The 18,021-nt window shown below is 42.6% G+C and overlaps 2 protein-coding genes across 12 annotated transcripts in view; one reads left to right on the forward strand and one right to left on the reverse strand.

Annotated features, from left to right (window-relative positions):
- LOC143906375 (mediator of RNA polymerase II transcription subunit 20-like) overlaps positions 1 to 18,021 on the reverse strand; it is a 78,343-nt gene that overhangs the window by 30,334 nt on the left and 29,988 nt on the right. The window lies entirely within an intron of this gene.
- LOC143906373 (facilitated trehalose transporter Tret1-2 homolog) overlaps positions 1 to 18,021 on the forward strand; it is a 63,589-nt gene that overhangs the window by 19,488 nt on the left and 26,080 nt on the right. The window lies entirely within an intron of this gene.

The raw sequence follows: 18,021 nt of genomic DNA on the forward strand, positions 1-18,021 counted from the left end.
GTTACTTGTACTTTACTAGAACCCAACGGCGCCGAGCAGGTGGTAAGACGCGATATTACCGTACGCTTGGAGCAAGTAATTTTAGTATGAGATAGGTAATCGAATATATAAAGCACCAATATATAAAGCACTTATAATATCGTATTATAACTACTTATCCGATAATCTCCGAGGATTACTCGACCGCCTCGGATATTGTACGCATTATACGCTAATTAATTTAATAATTTTGACGAAGTTTATTAAGTAAATTGATTAGGTTTAATATAAGAAAAAGAATCAATTTTTTTCCAATTCTCTATTACTTGTATCTGCGGCACGAAGTGTCGTAAATACAACACTCGTTTTATCGAAAGCGTTTTCGTTCCGCTCGTTAAATTGCAACAGAAATCGAATTCGCTCCAGAAACGTCGAATCCACAAAACTGTCGAACCTATATAGGTATACACAGGCGACGCGTCGTGTTCCTGTTTTGCATTTTCAATGGAATGGTACGCCGTTTTCCCGGAACCAACGAGCGACGCATTGCGCAACAAATATTTTCCAGCGGCACGACGTTCCTCGAAAGAAATTAAAGTCAACGGCGAAAAATGGAATCGTCGGATGCCCTTGCTGAACCGTCTATTGTTGCCCGATGCTATCGAGAAACGCGAGTTGCAAGCTTGTTGTTACAACGTGTCCCCGTGATACACTTTTCCCAATATGTGCCAGTGTCGCGGAGCTTGTTTCCGGAAGGAAATTAAATGTGTGAACGAAGAATATGAATTCAACGAGATCTCGACGCGATTTCGACGGAGAAAAACACAAAAGAGTCGATATCTTTCTTATTTTTCTCGGAGTTGTACAATTACTTTATTTCTCACTTTTCTAGGTCAAAAATAGACAATGACCATGGCGATAAATTGTAAGAGAATTGTACAAAACGACGCGTAGAGATGTTCGGTGATTGTAGTTAACGATTTAAGAGAGAGTCAGAGTCGTTGAAGATAGGAAGGCTGAAGAGGTTGGAGACGTCGTACGATTTCATTGAGTTTCCGGTTGTAAAACCGGCAGGCCGATCGATCGGCGACGACGGGACCGGGGATATCAAGCGATGACCCGAATAACCTGCCGATTGAATTTGGCCGTCATTATTTATTTAGGTGGGTCCCATCGGCCGAGCAATCTCGAGACATTTGAGAGGGACGACGAAAGGAGAAGGACGGTACGTCGGGATCTCGCTGAGATACGGGCGAGGCAATGATCGATTTTAATTTCCGCCTGTTGGAGGAAATAAATTGCGGCTGTCTGTATGCAGAGAGATAAATCGAGCCGGTGCTCGCGCGTGTGTATATACGTGCCATTCTGTACTGTCACGCTAAATGCACAAAGTGGCGAGTACGTGAATGGTCAAATTACTCGAACGGCACGCGTTAGAATGGCTCGCAGGCTCGAAAGCTGGATGAATACGTCGCTTGCTATTAGTCCGCAAAAATGTCGGTGCAGGCATGGCATTGTGAAATTCGTTCGATAAGCGAGCAGTATCAACATTTTAATGAACGGCGCGGTTTCGGACAGTAATTATTTTAACTTAATTAATACAGATCCCTTATTATGTAACGTTGTTTTAAATAATTCTTCAATCTCCATTGTTTTTTCATGATTCAAAATCGATTGCCATTGCCGTCGCAAATGGATACGTTGTTAGATTTATTTGAAACGCAACGATGCGATTTATTCGTTTACTGATTGGCTTTACCGTCGTATAACGAGATTATTTCCAACGAAGACTTCTCTCGCAACGGCTGATATTTTGCAGAGAAGGGTTGGAACACTTCCACTCGAAAAGGGGGCGCGGACGTTTGTTCTAAAGCGAAATCAGGACGGGCGATCAGAATGGAGTCATCAGTGAAGGGCAGCCGGGAACGCGAAGGGTACTTTATCACGTGGAACAAGCGGCGGCGCGATCAGTGTAATTTTTAATTCAATCTCAACAGCGCATACAAAAAGCGGGATTGCTTCTGCGATATATGTTTTATCGATCTACAACTGAATATCGCTTCGCGACTTATGAAAATACGCAATGCACCATATCTTTCAATACTTTTGGATTCTGAATTGAAAATTGGATTCTGAATATTTTCTCGTTGGCGGACTACAGATGCAACATAACACGAAATAATGTTAACCAAAATTTCTATGAGAATAAAAAAGAAGTGAAAATCTGAGTTATTAGTTTTCATTTCCCCTCTCTTTATTGTAAGAAATGTCCGTTTTGTCGTTCGTGTTTTTATTTCCCGCATTTTTTAGATCGTCGTAATTATCAAGCGCGTCCTGTAATTTTATCGAGAATTGCGATCTTTCTCCAGCTTTCTATTTCAATACAACGTAAACAGTTTTGGGGGGGGGGGGAATCGGAGCGCGGCGATTGAAGCGGTCACGAAGGAAATTGATGAGAGCGAAGATGAAAGGACGAGAAGGAGAGAGTGGACAAAGGAGGAAAAGGACAAAAAGGGGCGAGTGAAATAAAAGAAGAAGCTGTCGAGTAGAACACCGCGATGTGACCGAATTAATTATCGGTTTTTGCCGCGACCTCGCCCACTCCGTATTTTTTTGTCGGCGAGCGCATTTGTATCTCTTCTCCGTCCTACCTTCCGTCTTTCGCAGCGAACGCACGAGTCGCGTTTAACCCAGAAAGGCTACATACCAAACGAAGTGCTCGGTGCAACTCCTCTTCCCTACCCGCCGGGCATTTCTCATTCTACCCCCGCTGTTTTTTCGCGCTTCGATTTTTCCTGTTTTCCTCGCTACTTCGTACGAAATACTGCCTTTTTTTTAATCCACGCTTTAGATACCCTCGTCTTCGCAGAGCCTAGCAATTAATCCTTGACAATACCATATTTTACATATTTTTAACGAAGGTTTATCTCTGAGTAAAAGGGAAAGGAGAATAATATTTCAACGTCGTGGCTTTTATTACGCGTAAGAAATCGTGCATGTGCTCGATTCAAGGCTATCTCGAGGACAGCGGTAACTTTAACGAAAATAATGAAGCAATTAAGGATTAGTAATAAGTCAGTCGTCACCATGAACAACTGACCTACCGATAAAAAAATCTTCCTTTTTTTTTTCACGAAGCGTATTTTACACACGGGACTATCGCTCGCATCGCCGATATAAATGTCGGCGCGCTCGATTATTACGCGTCTCTGCTTTCGCCCACGGCGTTAATTCATTTGACCGTGGTTCTCGATTTTCCATCTTCGAAAATGCGCCGGCCGACCAGCTGCCATGCCCGCCCGGCGCTACTTCACTCAATTCATTCCACCATGAACGAAAATATTTTTGCCTGTCGCCGCGAGCTGCGCGAAAAGTGCGAACCGTTTCAATAACTAAATTAAAACGCACGCACCTTTGAGGCAGCCAATATATAGCTCTGTTTGGGCTTTGAAACGAAATTTGGACTATTTTAAAAGGCATCAAGAGGTTGAAAGATCTACGTATCCGGAAATCTAATGCTATTTTAGGATCTAAAGATATAATGTGAGAAAGAGATGTGAGAAACAGATCGTTTCAATTACTTAACATATTTATGGTTCAATTATGGACAAATATTAATTATGTATTGAAAATTTTGTTTCGTCTATTAATCTATTGCCTTCGTATTGTTTCGTCCTTGAATTGCATTACGGAAACCTAAGAGGATTTCTCGTGAGAAATAGCACGGCGCGGCAGCCAGATATCGAAAATATTGGAAATCGTAAATCACTCGTAAAAACGGGCAACTCATTAATAAAAGACGCTTATACCGGGGTGAGGAAGTGGCGTCCGGCACTGTGGTGGAAGCCCGAAACTGGCAAGGTACCAAGTCACGACGAGTACCAAGGAACAATACACCTAGAAATTCCGACACGTTCTCCATTCGGGCTAATCAAAGGGGGCTCGCTCGTCTTGTCTGAAAAATGTCGTGAACCCGTCGATCGAAGCATTGTGCGATATGCCTGTCAGTAGTCGCGGATCCGTACGCACGAAATCGCGATTAAGCCGGCAAATGACAACGCAGACTCGTGATTGCATGGAAACGATTCGCAATGCCTGAATAAATTAGATTTCGTTGGGCAAGCGGTCATTGATCGATGTATAGTGCTGCAATTTGTTCTAATTTAAAAAAAAATCGCCTATTGTAAAAAAACATTTGTTCGATGCGCATATATGATTTTTCGGGTGTTGTGTTAGTTTTAGTTTAAGAGAAGTCGGTAACCACAATTGTCCTTAGTAGTGCAAAAACTCGTGCAAAAATCATCTTATCTTCGTGAATAATAATAAATGGAAACTCTTGGAACTCTAATCAAAACTTGGAATAGTTAGCGGCGTGGCCGCTTTAATATTGTCCAACCGAGATCAAAGCCCCCTTACTTCCTTTAATGTGCCGTAGCTTACGGCTATAATCGCACTGTGTGCACGCGCATATGCATATAACGTAGTGCCAGCGCGCATACCGAAGCGGGCGCGTATGTTATCCATCCGTAATAGCGGGTTGCGAGCCAGACCGAGAGCTTTGTGGCCAAACAGGAAACAGGCCACACCGCTGAATACTCCGTATGAATCTCCTCGTGCCTCTTCGCCTCCCCCTCGCTCCATTCATTTCTCCCCGTATCTATACTCTAATAACTCGAGTAAAAAACGCTCGGACGACCCGATCGGGATTGAGCGAGGCCTGACGACGCACGGTGTATCTTTTTCTCAATCTAGCGGGACAAAAGTATTCTATTCAAAAGCATTCGCGGAAAAAACATTTGCTGATACAGCAAACATTTAACTATTGTGACAACCTTCGTTAGTAATTTTATACCCAGTAAAAAATTTGTTGAGAAGACCGATCAAAAATAACAAATATTTATTACTGTTTTCGTTCATAGCGAGACAATAAAGAAATATTTTAAACAAAATGCGAAAGTATTAAATTAATTAATAAATCCCAACAGACAAATGCAATCTACTAAATATAGACATAATAGCAGTAATTAATATTCGCTACAAATGGGTGGGTGGTGTATCTATTTTAAGGCCGAAATATAAAAAAATGATTGCTAATCTTTCGAATCAAGTTTTATTTTATGTTTTTGCACGTTTCTACACGCGCGGCGTGTACGATTAATAATGCGTGACGATGCGTAACACGATCTCGTTAAAACTCTAGATGTCGTAACGCTGCGAGCACAAATCCCAATAAAATATCTCGCTGAATCTAAATAAAAACGAGGATGTATCTTTTGTTAAACGGAACTGTACTGGGCGAAATGATTGATTAATTTAACTGTTTAAATAGTTTCTGAGTTTTGATAGGGCGATGTTATTTGCACTAACATTGCGAGAACTCGATCACTGCTTTGTCGTGGTGGTCCTCATAAGGGTGGGACGCTAACGCTTAAGCGAATTTCCCTCAAGTGTGCGACGACAATCCACCCCTAGCTTGGCGAACCGATCTTTCGTGATTGCATCGGGGCGAACATCGGTGAGACGGCTTTAGTTTCCGCTCAATGTGAACGTCGACTCGGTTGCTCGCTAACCAGCAGAACGTTTTAAGGGATTTCCGTAGTATTTACCGTTAAGTTACTATATGGCGCGCGAGAGGTATGGAACGCAACGCGCACTATCGGTCTCGGTTACGCTAAGCTGTTTGCATCTACTTCATTGGATCTGCGTCTGCACTTCCAAATGCAGTTAGGTTAATTATCTACGTTGCGCGTCAGCCGGGAATTGGAGCGTCGTATGTACGGTCGAAGTGGAAACCGTAATCCCCCTGAAATAACACATTTTCAAGGGTAAATGGAAAATTTGTGGAACCGCACGTTCCGTGGGTCGGTGTAGAAAGCAAAAAAATAATAAAGAAAGAGTCTGGGAATCTCTTTTCTTTGGAAGGACCGCGCCAGCTGCGATAAAGATGCCAAGTACGTTTATAACTTCGGCCATTAAAGCGCGATCATAAATATCGAGCTAATGCGATAATTGCGACACGCAGGTAGACAAAAGGGGCTCTAAGCTCCGTCTTGATTGGTCAATTTGTCCAAATAGGTGCTTTCCCCGGACGTCGACTTCTTATTTTCACACAAAACCGCCCCGGAGCGGAGTAGGGTGAGCTACGGAATAGCGGCAATTAGAATTGTCGGACCTTTTTTCGTAGAAAGCCGGCGTCTCGCTTTCGCGTCTCTTTCGGATGTGCATCCCACCGCCCACGGCGCGGTATGATTGAACACCGGTCCATTTAGGGGATTTAGGAATCGGACCGTTACGGCGCTCGAGAAAGGGAAGAAACCTGTTCCCTCCGCGCTCGTGATGTTTTATTGAACTTGCCGGCGCGTATCGTTTCCGAGATTAGGCGGGATTATGTAAAGCGACATGAACGATTGTACCTTTTTATATATTTATACACGTAAAAGTTCTATTAATATTTTATACCAAATTTATAAAATTATATTGTTCACGTGTATCAGATAACGTGTGTCGTTTGATGGATTCGACGCGACGTTCAAATCACTGTATTTTACATATCGACAAATATAATAATTAATATTAACGCTATAATCGCCGACGATGCAACTCCTGTATGAATTTGAATAAAAGACGTCGCTTTTAGTGCAAGCTGCTGTGACAGAGACGCGGAAGTCGGTCGAATCGATGGCTGCCTCGCTCATTTCGATGACGAAGCGTCAGCTGTACTTAACATGAAAACTCTGCAGTGCAATGTAGCAAATATCGCGGTATATAACACGATATCGTGGAGGCACGCGCTGGAAACGTGATCTGAGAACGATTCGAGAACGTTTTTTTCTCTTTTGGGGGTCCTCCCGTGTTTTCCTAAACTCCTTCGGAGTGTCACCGAAACGACAGATTTAGCGCTCGTACGTTGCAAGATATCTTTGATATTTATTTAACTGCCTCCTCGCGGGAACCTAAGAGCTAATAAATTCAACGGAAAACTGGCGCAAGCTTATTTCGACCCTCCAGATAAGGGCGCATAATTCATGACGAAAGAAATATGTACGTGAGAACGTGAGAGAGATGAGAGAAAGAGAGAGAGAGAGGGGGGTAGGGGAAGGGAGAAAAAGAACGGTGGAAGGGAAGCACATTTTCGGCTGAGATATGCATACTACGGTGACACGAAAGATGAAGCCAAAGGAGCTTGAAAGAGATTTCTCGGATTTCCTTAAGCGCCTTATATCTTCGTCCATTTCTTATCCAGGGTGCGTTCCTCGGTGCCAATTGTCACTTGATATATTCAAGCGAACCGGCAAAGAGTTCGGCATACGTGAACTAGATCAAAATATCCATTCCTAGTACAGGTAGCAAAATAACATAAATGCAAGACGCGGTTAAAACAGTTAAACAACACGCACTAAGGGCTGGTTGTTCCAGCCCGTCGGCAAGCACTTAATAGCCAAATCACATGTATGTCTCTGTTTATCCTTTATATACATTGGACAAAGACAGACATGTGATTCAACCATCAGGCAGCCCACTAACAGGCTGGAACAACCGGCCCCAAGTTACGAAATGTATCTCATTAATATTATACACCTATACTTATATAGAAATAAAAATAGATATTCAAAACTATCTACAATTATATCTTCAATGAAATTCTTCGATAATTATGATATACGCTGCGGAATAAATGGAAAAGTGAAAAAAGGGAACAAGGAACGCCGAGAAACTATGATGCGATCAGTACATTCGTAGCTACCATGTACGTGGCCAAAGTGCGATTTCTGTCAATATAAGTGGATAATTTAATAATTTTCTCGTTTCGGCATAATGAGACAGGAAATCAGCAAAGGAAGAAGCGAGCAGGCAAACAGACGGGCAGACAGGGTGGTCCAATCTTGGATTATTGCGGACGCCGCGTCTGGGAAGAAGACGAAGCGCCGGATCTCTTTTCTTTTTCGACAAAATGTGGTCTTCGAGTGCACGCACACACTCGGCTTTGCGATCTAGCGTGACCAAACTATCTTTTTCTTTCTTAGAAGCGAATATGTTTGCGTCCCCCGTGTAATGACATTTATTTCGCGTTTGACGTTGGACAGGACTTATCGTGAGGACCTCTTTTTCCGAAATTCACGACTGGTGCACTTTCCGAGGTCTCCACGAGGCCTCCGTTCCACTTCTTGGAGCGAATAACTCGGACACGATTCGAGTTTGACACAATAATAGTTAAGCGTGAGAAATAGACGCTCTTGAGCCACCTGCTTCTTCTTCTCTCTTTATCTCTCTTTTCAAGTGTTGATTACTCAAAAGCGGTTCTCATTTCTGAATGTTTTTCGTGGCAAATATGTTCGAGTCTTCTCACAGATATTAAAGATCTCAATCCGTTATTTCATAAAATTAACGCAATTCTTAAATATAATTTTTGGTTGATAAAAATTCTACTGTTGTGTAATCCGCATTGCAGTCTCGATTATCTGCAATATCCGAAGGGAGAGATTATACGCTTATGTCTCCAGATTGGCCTTAAATACTTAGATATTCATAGATGCACGGTCGTTCGACTGTCATGCAAATCAAGAAAACTGCCGATTGCGCGCGAAATCGGCGATTATACTCGATCCGCCTGCTTATCGGCGGGTTAAATGTGTCACGCAGGATCCGCCGCAGCATTCACGATTTGACGTAACCGCGAGGGGATCATTGGAAATGCTGCATGGATCAGAAATAAACGCGAAACGGCGCGAGTACTTTGCTAAAATTTATACTGCTTAATTTATACATTCGTTGAATATTTATCAAGCGTAATAATCGTTATATAAGCGTGATGTTCGGGAATCATTGGGAAAGTGGCGCCTTTAACGACGGAACAAAAGGAACTTCGCGGAGAATCGCTGACTTAATTGCCGGCATTTAGCATAATAGCTACAGCGGGCCGGACCCCCGTAGTTGAACGAGTCTTCTTTCCCGGCATTACCGTTGTAACCAATTATTGTGCGCACGTCCGACAATGAGCTCTACTGCAATAATAACGGCCGGACACGGGCGATAGGCACGGCGCGAAATATCGCGTTAAAAGTTCCGACGTACGTTTCCACCTCTCTTTCCTTTTCGCGAGCCCGACCCTGCACTTTACATCCTCGCTCGTTATTTCAGTCGGAAATACGGCGCGCGGTCATTCGTCCAATGCATTATTTTTGGCACCTTGGAGCTCCTCGCTCTCTTGTACGGTGCAAGGTGCGTGCCTTAAAGTTACAGCGTAATAAAACATTTTATGGTAATATAAATTAGAAGTAACAACTATTAATTTTCAATTTTTGAGTCCTCGGCGATATCGCCGCGATAAAGTAAAGACATAGGGCAGAAGGAAATAAATTATGGCGCGATAATGCCGCGAGGAAACAGAAAGAGACGTGCCCCGCGCGATTATCATCGACCTCCCAAGTGTTTCCGAATAATGTGGCATAAAAAACGGAAAAGACGAGGGGGCCAGATCCTCGTCAAAGTCACGCACAGACTTAAAGTGAGGGTTAATGGAAACGTTAACGTCGACACGAAACGCTGTCTTCTTCCGAAAAGAGTTTCGGGCGTGATGATTTCTTTCTTTTTTTGTATTCACAAATTACACGGGTGCTGCTCCGCGCGGCGGGAACGGTATCCTCAAGTCAACGTGCCATATGCAGAAAAGATTTTTTAATAATTGCCTCGTCAAGCTTATAAGATTTCATATTTAAATCTTTTTGATAGCCTCTAAAATAGTCTCTCTTTACGATCTATTCTATCAATATTTTAACATTGTATTCGGAAGATTACAAGTTGAATTGAAAGTTGGAATAAAAAATGAAAATGTCAAGGTAACAAAAAAAATTTATATCATACATATATCACACTGATATAAACATAAATTAGTCATTAAAATGTAATTCGCGATACATTTGGCATTAATCACACATCACTATGTTACATTGCAAAGAAAAATATATATATATTCGCACAAAGCGAATATATTTTTTTATTATTTATTCGATAACCGTAATGTTTCACAAATTACTGCAACAACAAATGGCGAAGGATTTTGACAAATTATAGACAAATACCGAATTTATTCTATGTGATTCACATTAAAATATCGAGTTAATTACAAGTATATTCTGATGTGTTACTTCGCGTTCTTAATTTAAAAAAGTTTCCAATTATATTTTAATCAAAAATTCAAAACACGATACAAGGTATATTGTACGGCAATTGAACGTTAATTTATTATTACACAATTTAACCCAACAGTTTTGGGATTCAACGATATCTATTCTCTCGGAATATATTCGAATCTCATGAAAACTGGTAACGTTCTCTTTCAGTCTCTCTATATTTATGGGATTTCATCGAAATAACTCGCGCGCGGCAACGGTAGAGTTTATTGACCGATTTCGTGGGGCTCTTCAAAACAATTCTGCTCCAATATCATCGATAAAAATCCGCGCGAGAAACTCATCAGTTTCGTGTGTACATATACACTTTCGAAAATACATGCCGGATCGTCACGGGCGCATACGATCGCGTCGCACAATCGCAGCACGTATGCACTTCGCTCGACATGCATAGACGATTCATTGTCCCCGTTTAATTGGTTTTCGCTTGCAGCAGTCCCTACAAAAATCGCGCGAAACTCGAGCCGCGTGTCGGTCTCGATTGACTCCGAAAAAAAATTTACCTTCCTTTCGGCGAGCTCTATTTCGTTGGAGATTCAGGCGATGCTGCGAACACGAGGTTCCCCCGAGTTTTCGCGAGATTGCATTTCGCGTGCATCGCGGCGCGATGGAATATGCAGAAATATACGGGTAGAGATGCTCCACATGGGCATCGCCGTCGCGTCTCCCTCTCGTATAGATCATTTCACGCTCGAGATTATACGTTATGCGTCAATACAAAAAACGGGGCACGCGAGACGGACCCGACTCGGTCTCGCGACGCCTGGATATTCTCAGCATTCCGATGAGCGGTAACAGGACTTCTCAGATAATCCATCTGTCGCGCCTCGATGCAGACGTGATGTAAAAAGTAATTGTGTGTCTCGAGTGAAAGAGTATGGGTGAGAGAGTGAGAGAAAGAGAGAGAGAGAGAATTTAATAAATTATATATCTACATATGTTTTTATAAGTAAATATATTAACAAATATATATTTTTCTGAGATTACTATTCTGTTAAATTCTCCATGGATGCACCTTGCAAGCTTCAATGTGTGCGACAGCACGTGTTTTAATAATGTTTGCCGTCAAGGCGTTTTGGAATATGAGGCAAATCAAATATTAACTATTCCGTAATTGAGCGAAATTTCCCAGGCTTCCCTCCCGGCACCCTTCGCTTTCTCGAAATAAGCGTCTTTCATTAAGGACGAGTTATTCTGTAGCTTTGTTTCGCCGTCGACGCCGAATTCGCGAATTCCAAGCACTCTCGGAACGGGTGTCATTTGCCCTGGCGCGCCTTTCGAGAGGAAAGTTTATTTTCGATCGCCGTCGCGGGACAATCGTAGCGGATATGCCTTCGGCAGCCGGATTTAATTAAAACTTTTACGACAATAGAGACGACGACGACGACGACAACGACGACGACGACGGCGACGAAAATAGAGGAAGACCTTACCATCGACTAATCAATTGACATCGGTAATCAAGAAAAAAAAAACGTCATGATGTCTCAGTGAGTTAGCAAAAAAAGAGAGAAAGAGAAAGAGAGAACGGGCGTTTGAAAAGCGAAGGGGAAGGCGATAATGAGCGAACCGGAAGAGACCGATTTTATCGAGCTACTCTTCCGGTTCCATACGAAACGAGCGGAAAAGTTTGCCTTTGTGCCGCTGACTACGGCCGAAGTGCAACGCGAATGCATCTATACGCGTGCTTGTGCGTGTGCGCGCATATGCGCGCATGGTGGGCTGTTTAACGAGCATAAAATTGGTGGTGATCGATCGTGAAAAAGATCGAGCGGAAAGCTCTCCGGTGAGCGGCGACGAGGATTTTTTTTATCCGGGAGGGTCGACGAACCGTCTCCGTTCGCATCGCGAAATTGCAGTTCGCGCCGCGCCATCGAGGGGAGGGTCAAGGGCTCGAATGTTTAACGGCGGGCTCTTAAACAGGCAGTAAAGTGGCGTAATGCGCGTCTGTCGGCCAGAAGTTGATCGATGATTGCCTGATGGGACAAAGGGCCATATCGATTTTATTACCTAGAACACGTATCGACGAGTCCGGGACGTGACGCGTATCATCGACGATTTTACATATTCTTCGCACCGGCTGGAAACCAGTCTGGCGTCAGTTCTAAATGAGTCTTTCTCCAGGAGAGGAGAGAACAGTATAAAATAAAATGACACCGCCGTGCCAGACACGCGGAATAGCCCCCGGCCAGCGTTAGCTGCTCGCGGAGTGTTTCTACAGCGATTCGATGAAGTTAAATCGTCATTTAAATAGCACATTACGCCTAAGTGTGTTGTGGGCGACGTGATAAATCGTGGTTATTTCATTGAGAACAGACAATCAAACTGTGCGTGACAGAAAAAAGCTATGGTCTTGCGCGTAATAAAATGTTATAGCGAAACGGAATAAATTTCTCTCGCTTCGTATAAATTTAACATCCGTTAATTATTCGAATTAACTTTATTCTATCTTTTTAAACACAACATAAAATTGCTAGTTCTCTGGTGAAATCAACACGGGTTTAATTTCTTTCGAAATGAAGTTAAGAACAATATATATTCTCGACGGCGAAGTCTAACCGTGTGGATGTTACGAAATAACACAACACTGCAGTGCAGATTCGTTATTACGACACTGCTGTTACGTCGTCTATTTTCTCGACTCGGGAAATTTAGGACACGTATAGGTGTGCAGACATCAGAGCGATGTACTGGCAAGTATATACCCTAGGCCCGTAATAAATAGTACAACTTCATCTCGCGCGCTCCTAGTAAACGTCCGTAACTTATGCCGGTAACTACGCGGACACGCGCCCTTTGACGCGGCGAGCGGCTTTGAAGTCGAGAACCCGGGTAACTTTTCCTAGAGCGCGATCCATTCGTTTCGTTGGCAGGCTAGACTCGCTTTTAGCCTCGGTCCGGCGAGTCAGAGACAGTACGTCGCCGCCATGGCGCGATCGGGATCGTGGACAGATCGGGACGCAACAATACAAATAGGTCCTCGAGCAAAGAAAAATCGCTCCGCACTTTTCCGAATAGTTCGATCCGTTTCGTTTTATTTTTGTCGTTTTCCCTTTTCTTCTTTTCGTTTTTATCTCTATTTTTTACTGTAATTTACCTTGCAATAGGACGACAGGATGTTTGTTGGCCGAATGTAATTTCGGATGGGACGACGAGCTGGAAGTTTGGTCCTTAGAGGAGAACAAGACGCGCAACAATTAATATTCAGCAGGCGCGCGTTGCATAGTCACACTTTATAAACGTCACGTACATGGAAAACGTCTACACGCGGAAGGGATACCAAAACAGGGAGGACAGCCGAGGCCTTTCACCCCTGCGATCCTTTTTCGACTGCTGGCGCAATTTAAAGCGGAGTGGCGCATCAGTTCTCGTTACGAGATAACAACGTTCTTTCGTTGCGAAAATTTATTCAATCATTGTGGAAGTGGCGAGAAAGTATCGGTCGCTCGTTAAAGTTTTATCGAATAAAAAATATTCGTTTCCCAAATAATTTTTGAACATTGGAAAAAAATCATACGCGTTATAGTTATATCTTTTGCTCGTAACCAAGTTTTCGTTTCTAAACTGCAACCAAATCACTATCGACGCAGGTTTCTCCCTAACTTCTCTACGCAGAAGAACGTATAATGAATCACGTACACTCCTGGTTCACGAGATGCACATCCAGGCGAATATAACGTTATCCACTTAGGCTAAACTCTAAAGCACCGAGTTCTCCCGGAGGCCCAGAACAAGTTTAAGCGGGAACGAATTTGAAATCACGGATCTCCAGAGATTCTCCACTTCTATCTCCCTCTTTCTCTCGTTTCACCATGGAGAAATGAGAAGAAAAAAAAAAGATCTCTGCTAGTCCGCAAAGAATATAGTAGATACACGTATACAAACCAGCTGCGCTGGTCGTGATAAGACCCTTGTCACGTCTCTTCCGAGTCACAAAATCAAACCAAACATCGGCCGTCGCGAGTCGCGCGTTTAAGGGCGCTGAAAGCGTTCCGAGAGGAGGGCCCCCTCGCCGTCGATGGGGCCCTCGAGAGTTCGTTCTTCAAATGCGTATAAGGAGTGCGTCGAGATGTTATTACTACAAATATTATCTTTCGGAACGTCCCTACTCTCGGTTACGCCCGCGTAGAAGCACAGGTTTCCACACGCGCGCTTTCGGGATCCGTTAAGGGCTTTCTCTCGCGGACGACCCTTTTATACTTTTGTCGCCCTTTCACTCCCTCGAAGAAAGTCACTCCTGAAGATGACAGAGCGTTTAATCGTCCCGGCCGATTATCTTCAAATCTCTCCGTCTCTCTCCGCAGTCGAAGCGGGATTGAGTTAAACCTCGTTCGTTAAAGTTTACGTTAATAAACCTCTTATCGTTATTTCTCCCGTGGAGACATTTGACCACCGCGCACGACGCACTCAAGACACACAAACAGCAATTATGACAAATATACGAACAAAGAAACACTTCTTTCCATTTTATCTCTCTTTCCCTCTTACTAACACAAACCGGTATTATAAACCGTGGCTCTCAGCCGGTTATCGATCACACTGATTTATCGCCCATAATCTGTATCTGCAACGCTGGTAATTTCACTTTATAAACGTAAATTGTATGCATCTGCGAATATCGGGATTTTATATGAATTCGCGTGCATTATTACCGCGGACGGTACATCGTATACGACTATAAATAAATCACGAGCGCAATGCCGTTTTACGTATATTATATGCAGCGTCGAGTAAGCCAGATACGCATTTACATTTTCGCAGTTATTACGAGCCTATTTTGCGCGGATTACGTTTTCCCTCGCTTTATTTATACGTATAATTATACATTTGCTTTATGAAGATATCATTTCATCGAGATGGCAAATTTTTATTTACGGTTAATCGTAAATCCGAAATAAATTTCTACATCGCAATGTAAAATATATGTCAATTGACGGCACCGGCCAGATATACGTTTAATTTGAAATATGTGAAATATTTCGTTATCGCCAACTACGTGACGTCCACATACCGAAAGAACGTGCATTCATTTTTCAGACATACCGAAAAACTATATCGCACGAATCAATGGGCACGGCGTGTTTTTCTTTTCGAACATTCCTGATGTAACAGGCACAAAAGAAGCAATATAATTTCTCAAAGAAAAAATCGTAAAACCGTAATAAATACGTAACAAATATTTTTCTTTATCTCTGTCTAAAACACGTAAAATTTTGTACCAAAAATATTTAGGCAAAAAAGATAAGAACGGGATTAAATCATAAAACATCCTCTAACAAACAAACTGTCTTTCTTTGCACTGTAAATGTGCATTTTTTATCGAAAGAGGATTGTCAAGCGGTACGTTGGATGTGTATTTACGATGCATTTGTTTGCGCGCAGAGGCATCTGGAAAACGAGTCTAGGACTGAATGGTCGAGGGAAAGGCACCGTTTTCTCAACATCCTTGGAAACGTGTCTTCGTCGGAGGAAATTGCGTGTCTATCACCTCGTACAGAACATTTGGCGCGAAGCGCGCGATGCGCATACGTATCAATGCGCGTATAGCGATTCTCCCCTTCTTCTCGATGATCATCATTCAGCAAACGCGCCAGGAGTTAGCGTCATCAATGGAATTCAATTTTGGAATTCTCTCACGAATCGACCCGTCAATTAAAGCTTTGAAAAACAATTACTCCCAATCTGCATATTGAAAATAACTTGTCCAAAATACATTGAAAGATAATGACAGATAAATAAAAACGTATAACGGACAAAGCAAGGTTTTAATGAAGACGCATTGGTTATGAAACGCTCGAGGAAAGAGCGTCGTAAAAAATCCATACGAGGCTCTTTAATATCTTCGTTAACGGGACAAAAGTGGCATGCCTAATTATATTATATACGTAATCACAGAGTCGCACGATAGGCGATTATCTTTATGCTGCCGACGACCTAGTGTCCACGCGCGTTTTTAAATTTGATTGCGAAGAAATGCAAGGAGAGTCCTTCCTGCGTCTATAACGGCACGCGATCAGGCACTTAATGGGTATGCGAGTATTTGCCGATTTGCATTTATATTTGACCGACGACGCGCAGCGACGCGGACGGCGGACGCTACTACGAAAAGCGCCGCGGCGCGCGCCGTATAAATGGCCGCGCGCATTTTTCCGACCGTCGCCGTATACGGCCTTAATATCACCCGAACCGGAGTTTTACGGACGGCTGGAGGCTCGCCGAAAATAAAATCAAGCCGACGAGGGCGGCGAAATCAAAGTTCGTCTAAAAAAATCTCAATGGCGAAACGAATCGGAATGGAATGGAATCGTTCACGAGCAGAAACCCCTTCCGTCGCGCTTGCTCGCAAATTCAATTTATATCTTCGAACAATCTATACAACTATAATTATCAATCTATAATTTTTATCAACCGTGAATTAATCACAGATTCAAGAAAGATTGAGCTTCACAAGGGGGTTTTAATTGTCAGAAATTTTTAGCAAATAATTATAAAAGTAATTATTATTTTTTATCCTTAAGATTGCTAAATAAGGTTTATAAATATTGTCTGCAAAATACATATATTCTCTCTATAAAGATATCTTTCTTGTAGATATAGATTTCTTTACTTCCTATATTATATATATGTATATATATATTCCGATCCCTGTGTTCTCAACATCCGCGCTTCCTGATCATTCCGCCTGGCAGTACACATATTTTCACGGGCGATTCACTGCGCCGGAGACGATACCCATAAATCGTCGCGTGTATTTCTGGACTTTAATCGATCCGTGTAATAATCAGTCGATTTATATTCCGGTGCGGTTTACGCCGTGCTCACAATCGGCTTTATTGAAACGAATAAAAGAATCAAAGCGCGTGAGTTTATAACTGCTGAAACACACGCGTAGATTATACGTAGCGCCGACAATAAACGACATGTGTATTTAGTTCGGTAATTGTATAATTGATTCGCGAACAGATTATTACACGAAGCTGTTTGTTTTTTAACGAAAGTCGGCTAGTCGAGTATTGGCGTCAGCGACGATAAAGCGTTGCCATTTACACAAATTATCATTTTTCTGCGTTTAAAACATATTCGCGCGTAGATTTATTCGCGATCTAAATATAAATTCTTTTATCATTTATTCGCTCTGTCTTTCCGATGGAAAAGCGGCAAATGCAATGTTCCGCGTTCACTGAACTCGCTACGTTTATTTACTTTATTTCAAAGTAGGCAGTTATATGAAATTCAACGTCGGACAATTCTGTGTAAAAATGCGCAACCACATAAAATTATTCCGATTTCAAGGATATTAAAAATTCGAATTTATTTCATCTTAAATATGAGGGTTTCTCCCTTCGTAATATTTTGTCATCCTTTCATCTTATTTGAAGATATGACCCTAGAACGTCTAAGAGGAGAGGGGTTTTTTATTTGATATAAAAATTCGAGTTTAATGCGCTAATCCTTTTGTGCCGCTTTTTGATTTTTTAAGATTCTTAATGCATCGCATCGCGACGTTTCGCAATAAATCCGCACATTCCGCACGACAAATCCTCGACCGAAAAAAAGCGCGAAATAAATTCGCCCGAAAGCCGCTATAGTTTCGTATCGCAAGATACACCGGTTCTTTTTTTTTCAACTTTTCGTCGACGACGGAAGAAAAGGACATGTATGCTACGCGTATCGCCACGTGCATTACACGCGTGGACATTCACAGGGACAGTACAGCAGTCCCTTTTTCCCCTTCTACACACAAGAGGGAAAAAAAAGAGAGATTCGAGGAACACGAGGGAGGAAGGAAGAGCGACGACGGGCGGGCGCGCGGGAGTCGGAGAGACCGAGACAGGTTCGACGAAGAGAGCGA

Source organism: Temnothorax americanus, unplaced genomic scaffold (assembly GCF_048541705.1).
Source record: "Temnothorax americanus isolate GAGA-0224 unplaced genomic scaffold, ASM4854170v1 Scaffold7, whole genome shotgun sequence".
Classification (NCBI taxonomy): domain Eukaryota; kingdom Metazoa; phylum Arthropoda; class Insecta; order Hymenoptera; family Formicidae; genus Temnothorax; species Temnothorax americanus.